Source organism: Setaria italica, chromosome IX (assembly GCF_000263155.2).
Source record: "Setaria italica strain Yugu1 chromosome IX, Setaria_italica_v2.0, whole genome shotgun sequence".
NCBI lineage: Eukaryota > Viridiplantae > Streptophyta > Magnoliopsida > Poales > Poaceae > Setaria > Setaria italica.
In genome coordinates this window covers 3,065,114-3,074,950 of record NC_028458.1, presented here as the reverse complement: position 1 = coordinate 3,074,950, position 9,837 = coordinate 3,065,114, and positions in this window count along the sequence as shown.

Below are 9,837 nucleotides of genomic sequence, written 5' to 3'. Positions count from 1 at the left end.
GACTTGAGCCAGGAGGTAAAAAAAGAAAACCGATTTTATTTCAGGAGCCCCTCCCGAACAAGTCACAACATGACACCATGACCACCGCTTTTGGTTAGCAAGATCATTCTCACCAAGAACTTTCCTAAAGGCAGTAGCATCATTTGGAGGCAGCTTATGATAATGTAACATTAGATGATCAATCTCCATGATTCTTTGACAGGCTGATTGCCCTGCTGAGCTTAAAAATATCATTGAATTTTTTATTTTCGACAGAGATTCATCCCCAGTATCTTTAAGAGCAACAATCCATGAAGCAAGCTCAGCAACATATATTGGATATTGATGGCTTCCATCTGATTCTTTATACATAAAGAATCTGTCTAAGATAGACTTCTTAATAAACAGCATATCTTTCACATAGAAAGGTTGCTTCAGCTTTTCCAACTTAAATTCAATTCTTATCTCGATAGAATGAGTATCAGGTATATACCGCAAGTCTTTTAACTGTAGAAGCCCATTAAATAAAAAGCCATCTTCATGTGGGTACTCAAAAGCCTTTTCCAGCATTGATACAATCATTTGTGCGTCAATTTCAAGACCAACAATATAGGTTATACCTAAATTTCTAGACTGTAATGCATTAGGGAGACTAATCTTTTCAAACCAATTTCCAGATTTCATTAGACTCTCAATGTGAGACTGTAAGAAAATTGGTGCAGTCCTGTGACCTCTTAAGCGATGTCTACTTCGAAGAGTACATGGTTCACTGAAAACCATACCAGACACAACAAGTTTACCATTGCACAGGAAGTAGACATCAGTTAAGAAGATCTGACTAATTTCCATGGCTTCAACAATGATTAATTCCAGAGATGAAAACCTTTTCACCGTCACATCCACATCAATGTCAAGTAGAAGCACAGTTATCTTTTATATTGTCATCATCGTGACTGTTCTGTACTGTTATCTCCTTGGTGACTTCTGGCAAATCCATTGGTGCCACCACCTACACAAATTCAATGAAAAATTATAGAAAACATCAGTATTAGCACCATTTTGAGAAAACCTCACAGATTCCACTAGATTAATTAGAATTAAAAGTTATAAGAAGAAACTAACAACAACAATGGATGATGCAGCAGAACCCTTTCCTGGTGGGGAGGGTGTGACATCATCAGCAAAGATGATTGTTCGGACTTCTGACACAAAGGGTATGCTACTGCGTACAAAGGCTCGCTCAAGAACTGTGTTGCGCTCTCCAACCTGCTCAAGGAAAAGAATCATTACATTCTAAGAAAGAACCAAAACAAAACCTTTACTCAAAGAATATAATTATCTCACCTTAACATTGACTTTGAGTGCAACATTTTCCAGCTATTGCTTGCTTGGTCTGCTAGCATGCTTTGGCAGGCAACACTGGGATAAAATTCCGACATCAGTCTCACAGACTCTTTTGATTTTTCCTGCAAAAGTAAGAATGTCATAAGTATACTACTTAAATCCCAACAAATTGCAAAGGTGTGTACAACCTAGATAACTGTGTGCATACCATAGGAACCACTAACGTCAGGCAGAATTACAATTAGAAGCTGTAGCTGATTTCCTGCTCCCTGTTGGGCAGCCATTTGTGTGGCCCTCCTGTGTACATCTCTCAAAGCATTTTCGATATGGTTAGGAGCAGCTGACTTAACTTCAACAAATGGCCTTGGATTGAAATTCTAAGGTATGATAATAAGTCAACTGTAATATATAACAAACTACCTGGAATAACCACATAACACATCATAATTCAGAACACATACAGATAGTGGACAACTTACCATTCCTGTGGCATTGCACATATGGGTCAGATCCATACAGAACCTCTGTACCTCCTCAGGACGCATGCGTGAAAAGTTCAAACAAGTCCAGTTATCAATAGTTCCACCATTGATCATTTTCTGGAAAAGGGCACCAAAACACATCGTAAGAAAGCTTTCTTACATCTAAAGGCTGATCTACATAATTGGTACTGATAGTTTCAGCATCAAACAAAAAGACATATACCCTCAAATTCCTGAAGGCTTCACAAACAGTCAACAAAGATGCTTGACAATTTCATAATAAATTATTGACACGTAAAGCAATACTCAACAAGCTTCATATAGACATTTGTAGCTAAGAGCATAGAATCACCTTGTTAATCATGTTCCATTGTCCAACACTTGGGGCACAAGTTTTCTCCCTACCAGAGTCATGATATTTCAACTGAAATACAATAAAGAAACTTAGTACACCTAAAAAATTAAACAACAAAGTGATTCATTGACAATCAACTTCTTGCAAACAAAAAGGGAATCTAGCAAATTTACCAAGGGTGGAGGCAGCACACGGGCTGGAACAGACACAAGGTCGCTGCAGACTTCGATGCCAAATTCCTGAGCAAACTTATCCTCAGCATACTTGTTATGCAGAACCATCTGTGGCACATTAGAAAAATCATCAAAGAAATGATTTCCAACAGAGAAAAATTATTCTAATATACATCAGAGCATAAATGGTCAGGATGCGTACATCATGGATGCTCTGCTCTCTCTCCTGGGGACGTTTACAGGTCGCTCTAAGTATGTTCGTCACTTGTCTGTCATTAAGCTTCTTAGAGTATCTCTGCCCTTCTAAGATCTTGCAAACCTCAAACCATTTTTTGTATAAAACGCTGAACATAGACAAATAATTAAAGTACAACAGAATGACAATAGATACATTACCTCCATAGGCAAATATACGGGACGCGAATCACTGCCAGCCTGAAGACAGGGCCAAGAACCATACTTCAATCTGTAGTTCTATTTGTCCCAAAAGTACTGTACAACAGTCTGTCTTGTTTCCTTCTCATCAACAGAAAATCTAAAATGACAAACAATGAATGTAAGTTGATAAAATACTGTTGACATAGGTCAGAACAATCAAATTGTGATATTTGTGTACAAACTAGTTACAAGTTAGTAAGTGTTGTACAAGCAATTCAGAATTAATCTTCAGTAAGGAACACACATCATAGATGTCAACCTCAGACAATATTTTCTCCAAATTATCTTACTCCTAAAACCCTCTATTATACCTAGCACACATACAAGCATGCACAAAATCTTATAACTAATTTTCTAAAACGTAAATGTAGTATAAAAAGAGAAAAAGGAAGGCAGCCTTTACAGATAGATACTTACATCAGCTGGCTCATAGGGGTGGAAGTGATTCCAGTTATCTTGTATCTTCTGATCTGGTCCTGTTGGTGACTTGTTTCAATGCGAACTCCACGTAATGCCTTCTTTATCTGAATACGATTGAAATCAAACAAGATTAGTTAACAAATAGCAGCCAAGAGCATGCCATACTGTACAGGAGGTTTTTGTAGTTTCTCGGTGTGGAAATCTTTACCTTCACACGATCTCTGTCTGACAAAGGACAAGAGGTATCACGTATGTTCAGGAACTCTTCCACAAATTTGATCACTGTCACAGGCTTAAAAAAGGATGTCGCAGATATATCTGAAAAAAGAAACATGAAAAAACAATGTTAAAATTACTGTATCAAAACAGATCATATAAAAGGCATGGGTTCAAATGTCAACAAAGACATCAGTGGGTGTTACCTATATTCAGTGAAAGTCCCATTTGTGTTGGACGCAGGCTCTGGTAGTAACCCCTCCAGCACTCAAGCCCCTCGCCAATGTCACCTCTGTGACCGAAAGTAGTAGAGAAAAAGGATCTGGACACTGTGACATAACTGCAATGTTTACCAAGAATTTGTTAGTGCCCTGGATAGAAGGTTAGTCTTAGAAATTCAAGAAAAGAACTTTTGAGTATAGCTATTATACTTCCAAGACGGCGACTCCCTGAGGACAACATCAAGTACTTGTATGGTCTCTTGAGGCATGTCCCTCTGTCTTCCACGCAGAAACTGGTGAAGGTGGTATGGTACAAGTCTGTTCTCCCAGCAATTCGAGGATTCGCTTCTTGGCGCCCTTGGCGGGACGCGCTACCCTGCCGCGCCCTCTGCTGCACGCAGCTTCCAGCTGATCCCTGCCAGCCGCCCAGCTCTGTGCAACGGCCATGTGGCCTTGCCGCTCGCGATCACCGCAGCAGCAGACGCCTTCTTCCCAAGCAGCGTAGCAAGGACGACACAACAACGGCTATGTTACCCGTGGGACGTGCCTGAAGTCATTGTTGTCACAGCTTTCTACTGCTTCACAGGCGCCTGACTGTGATAGTCCTACTGTCCAGAACCAACATGAACAAGCCATACTTCAGAATATCACTAGAGCACTCTCCCTTGATAGGAATTATTCAGGTATCTCTGAGAGCGTGGTGAATGAAGCTGAAGGAGAGTGCACCATTGATCAACTGAAGCAACAAATTGAATTGGACCGCAAGTCGATAAGCCGTATTTGGAAGGAGTTGGAGGAGGAAAGAAACGCTTCAGCTGTCGCAGCAAACCAAACAATGGCCATGATCACTAGACTGCAGGAAGAGAAGGCATCAATGCAGATGGAAGCCTTGCAGTACCAGAGGATGATGGAAGAGCAAAGCGAGTACGACAGAGAGGACCTTCAGAAGATGGCTCAAACAGTTCAAGATCTCCAGGCTGAGATCGAAGGCTACAAAATGAAACTTAAAGATCAGTTGCTCGTCGACGAAATACGCGACCACATGTGCCTTTCATGTTCCAAAGAACATGGTTCTATCATCTCAAGATCTAAATCGCTCTCGGGTTTTGAGGACGAGAAGACGTACATCTCGAAACGCTTGAGGAAGCTGAGACAGAAGCTTCATGAATTCTCAAACAATAGCAAGCACGTTCCATTCCCCAAGCTCAGTGATGACAAAGAAGGTTCATTTGATGACAGAGAGAGAGAGAGAGCATGCGTATGAAGATGCCGATGAAGACGGCAAAACAGATGATTCGGTATTCAACAAGCATCTAGGAAGAGATGGCAACAGATTCATGGACTCGAAACATGGCAAAGGTCATGATCCAAAGGGGCAGTACCATGCCATGGTCAGTGAGAATGTTCTGGCTTCTTTCGAAGAAGAGATCTCTGAAGTCAGTGGGAGGTTGATGGCGCTGGAAGCGGACCGGAGCTTCCTGGAGCACAGCGTGAACTCGCTGAGAAATGGCAAGGCAGGCGAGGAGCTGATCCGAGACATCACTAGCAGCCTCAGGGAGCTCCGGAAGATGGGGATCCCTTGGAAGGAGTACGATTAGCTCAGATGGTGTTGACTGCTGTAGCAGAGGTATGGTTCAATCAGATGAAGCTCCCCATTGACTAAACTGAACCCTTCTGAATTCCACTGAATCTGTGATGCAGTGATGTTTCCCTTGTTTTGGCCACTATCAGTTAATTGCCCTCAGTCTGAGCTAACTGATCTGTTGCCAATTTTGCAGGGTGTAAATGATGATGAGCTGATTGTAGTGGAGCATGTGCATGCGGTTGCTGTCATCAGGTGGAGCAAGTGCGCCGAGCATTTCGCGTGGAGTCATGTGCATTGCATCACAGAATTTTGTGCTTGCGAGTGACCAGTGATAGTGTGCTTTTGAGAGCTTTGTTTTTTTTGTTTGTTCCTTTTTTCCTGGAGATGATATAGTTCTTTGTTTCTTTTTTAGAAAAAAAGGAATCATACCGTTTTGTCAACAAACGTGTCTGATGTAAAAATTCTGATGCAAGAATGCTGCCAGTTCACAATTCACGCAGGTTCTTTTAGGATACATTCAGAATGGAAGGATTTTGCACTGTACATGTTCTTATGCCGCCTGGCAGAGTAGTGACGGTGTTCTTGGCTGTCTCTTAGGATTCACGCAGAAAGAAACAATGGATATCGCAATCGACAGGCTGCAGCCACTGAGTTCTGACGGTGAATGGTGAGCTGATCGGCTAAGATGTGATCGATTCATGAACAAGCTCAATTTTCCCCCTTCTGGGGCATGAATGCAGCAACAACATGCATTCCCAGGGAAGACAGGGAGAACAATTGCTTCTCTATGCCAGCAGGAGCTGTGCCTCAGGGGCAATCTTCTCATTTTCCTTGCCTTATTCTGTTATACATACTCGAATATTTTGATTAGAATTCTGCAAAGATCTTCTTTTGAGCTCAACAACTCCAGATTACAGGGCAGCCAGTTGCCCCCCTTCCTTTTTTCTTCAGTTTCTTGCTCTGAATTTGTGACGGTCCTGAAGCTCCCTGCCTGAAATTCTCTGCACTTTGCCAGCAACTGCCAACTGCGTCTACGGTCTACCATAACGTGGTGGACCATGCCGCCGGAGATTTCACGAATGCATTTAGAAGCAGGAACGGCCGGAGTGCGGCGGCGCCGTACGTGCCGCTCCGGCGACCCGCGCGCTCGGTGTAAGTTAGAGGCGGCGTTCTGTCAGCACGAACAAGTCAGAGGGGCTCCGGGAACCCTTTGCGCTGAAGTTGGGGTTTCTGCGACTGCGACACGGGAAGGAGGAAGAAGAGGCACCCAAGGGAAGGGACGCCCGGCGTGAGGCGGCGCTCCGACGAGCCGCTGTGGAGGACAAGATTGCCGATCGAAAAGTTTGCAAAAGCCTCCCTAGATTGGATCGCGATCCAATTATTTGGAGAAAGCCCCCGAATATTTTCATTTAAACCCCATTTTTGATCGCGATTATTGATCGCGATCCGATTATTTGCGAAATACCCCATAATATTTGCATTTAACTCCCCTGTTTTGAATCGCGATCCGATTATTTGCAAAACACCCCCTACAGCTTTCATATAGCCCTCCTTGTTCAGATCGGCCGTCCTCCCCCCTGGTTCAGCGGCGGCGCGGTGGTAGCTAGGAGCTCGCGCGCTCCGCCGGTCCACCCGGTGCCCACGCCCGGCCCCGTTTTGCTCGCCGTCCATCTCGTCCTCCGCTGCTTTTGATGTCTGCATCCCTCTGCAGCAGCAAGCATCTTGGGGCTGTTCGCTTCAGCTTATAAGCCGGCTGAAAAGCTGAAACGGCTGATTTGTTGTGAGATGAAAACACTGTTTGGTGGCTGATAAGCCGGCTGAATAAGCTGAAGCGAACAGGCCGCTTCTTTCAGGTCACTCTGACCTGTGCCGGTGTGACAGTGACGTCAGACGCTGACGGTGGAGGTAGAGCCGGTGAGACGACGAGACCTGATGATGGCTAGCGATGCTCGAATGATCGATCTGACATGGAGGCGCCCGGTTGCTGACTGACATTATGGCGAGGGTTAACAAGTGCCATTGAGTTCTGACGGGAATGGTGAGGTGACGATTGACCCACATAGAGATCCAGTTATCCCCGTTCTTGATTACTTTTCCTGGCCCTGCAAATTCCTCAAAATTCACTGCACAGACACACTGCAGGAGGCGGTGGACAGCAACCGCGTCGACCGGAACGGGGTGGTATCTGACCGCAGGCCAGAGGCGGTGCAAGGCCTTACGCTCTACGTGCGCCTCGGCGACGGCCCGCTCGTCACCTCCTCCCTGGCCATCCGCATGAGCGACGAGGCTCTCCGGAGGTTCGACGACTCGGAGCCTGATGAGCCTGCTGGCGCCAGCCGCAAGGAGAGCCGGCCCCGAGATGTATGCCGTGGCCCGTGGGCCGCATCCTGGTGGCCGATCGAGCAGCAGGGCATCATCGTCATCGCGCTCAGCTTCCGCCGCGAGTGCCGTGACGACGACCTCTTCTACTTCCTCGTGCCTAACAAGAGGGTTCTGTGACATGGGAAAGTTCATAACTATCCTTTCAGTGAGCCAGTTATCTTCCCTTTCCAGCTTCTTCCAAAGGACAGTAGTATCATGCCATGGTCGGTGAAAATGACGCACCTGGTTTCATTCGAACACGAGATCTCTGATGTCAGTGAAAGGCTAATGGCGCTGGAAGCAGGCCGGAGCTTCCTGGAGCACAGCGTCAGCGTGAACTCGCTTAGAAATGGCAAGGAAGGCAGGAGAGGAGCTGATCCGCGACATCGCTAGCTAGCAGCCTCAGGGAGTTCCGGATGATTAGCTGAATATGCAAGTGCGCCGAGCATTTCGCGTGAAGTCATGTGCATTGCCTTGCAGAGAGTTTTGTGCTTGCAATTGGCCAGCGTATATATATAGTTGCTTTTACGAGCTTTCTTTCTCCCCCCAGGATGATATAGTGGTTTGTTTACCTTCTTAAAATTTTCAGAACAGCATTCCTTTTTCTCTTATTTATTTTTATATGTTTTTCTCTGAAAGAGTTTTGGGTTGCTCCCTGTCCTGGGCCTCCTCGCCAACGACGGGACATGTCTATGCAAGAGTTCTGATGCGAGTCGACACGTGTTTTGATGCAAGAATGCTACCACAGTTTACAGTTTATGCAAGGACACGTTGAGAATGCAGGAATTTTGTACTCCATCCGTCCAGAAAAATACAAGTCTCACTTCTTGAGGAGTTAAACGGTTTGGAGTTTGACTAATTTTATAAAAAATTACTAACATTCACATTTTCAAATAAATTTAGTATGAAAATATATTACATGATTAATCTATTGATATTTATTTTGTACCATAAATGTTAATACTATTTTGTATAAATTTAGTTAAATTTGAAATTGGTTGATTTCTCGAGAAGCGACAGTTGCATTGTTTTTTGAGGGGGAGTAGGAAACAATCTCCAAACATGTCGCCCTCTCCGGCCTCCCTTCACCGCCGCCCGATTTCCTCACGGTCGCGCACACGCACACCCCATCCGCCAGCCAGAGCCCAGAGCACACGCGCACCGCGCGGGCGCGTGTTCCGGCGCCGACGACGTACGGTTGCCGTAATCCTCAGGCCTCACCGCTGCCCCCATTTCATCGGCGGGGTGCGCATGGGTGCGTCGGTCCACGTGCGTGTACCAGCGCCGACGGCGTGGCCTGGAGCCAGCAGAGCCGAAAGGCGAAAGGGCTCGCGTGTTAGGCCCGTCCCATGATCCGTGCGGCGCCTCTCCCTTCCCGGCCATGCGCCAAGTCGCCAAGGCGAGCTCTGAGCTGCAGCCACGTCCTCCCTGACCCTGAGCTCCGGTGGCCAGGTTCGCCGATCGAGCTCCGCAGCAAGTGCTCCGTCCCTGCCTTCCAAAGTGCTTCCAGCTTCTCGTCAAACAGTCAAGCATGCGCACAACGATGAGACAGGGAAAGAGAGTTTTCAGGTTGACACGTCGAAAAAGGTCAAAAAGGAATTAGAATGCATCTAGCCTCGTTGTTGCTTCCTCGACTGAAAAAACTGATCGAATTGCCGGGTGCATGCAGACTGCAAGTCTGAATCTGCCTAATAATGCGCGCTCCAATTCCAGAGCCAACGCCAGTTTTTCTCGCATGGAAGACGCGCTGATCACCAGCTAGCATTCCAAGGTCAAATGCCATTGCCAACGCCAAACGTCTCTCCATTTAGCCATGCCCGTGGGTGTATTTAAACGCATGCACACACGCTGCAACAAACAGCTTCAGGTGAACGCCCTGACAGCGGCAGCGTGCTCAAGCTACCAAGTGTTGGATTTTGGCCCATACGTGATCCAATCTGAAAATTCCAAAGCATGCACAACCTTTAGTTCTATATTGCTAATTTAAGGAGAGGTTGCCTTGCTTAAATATGGAAGTCTTCTCTCTATGCAAAATAGGTGCAAGTGAGAGAGAGAGCCTTTTGCTACACGCATGCGCAGCTCGTGCGTATTTTTTTTTGCAGTTACTATTTTTTATGCTAAGCCTAATGGCGATTCAATGAGATTGAAACTGCCATTTTAAACAGCAATAAGGAGCGTCAGTTTCTACAATTTGATGGCAGCAGTTTCTGTCATTCAAATTGGCAGTTTCTACTGTTTTATGAGGTTGTGATGGGGAAAACTG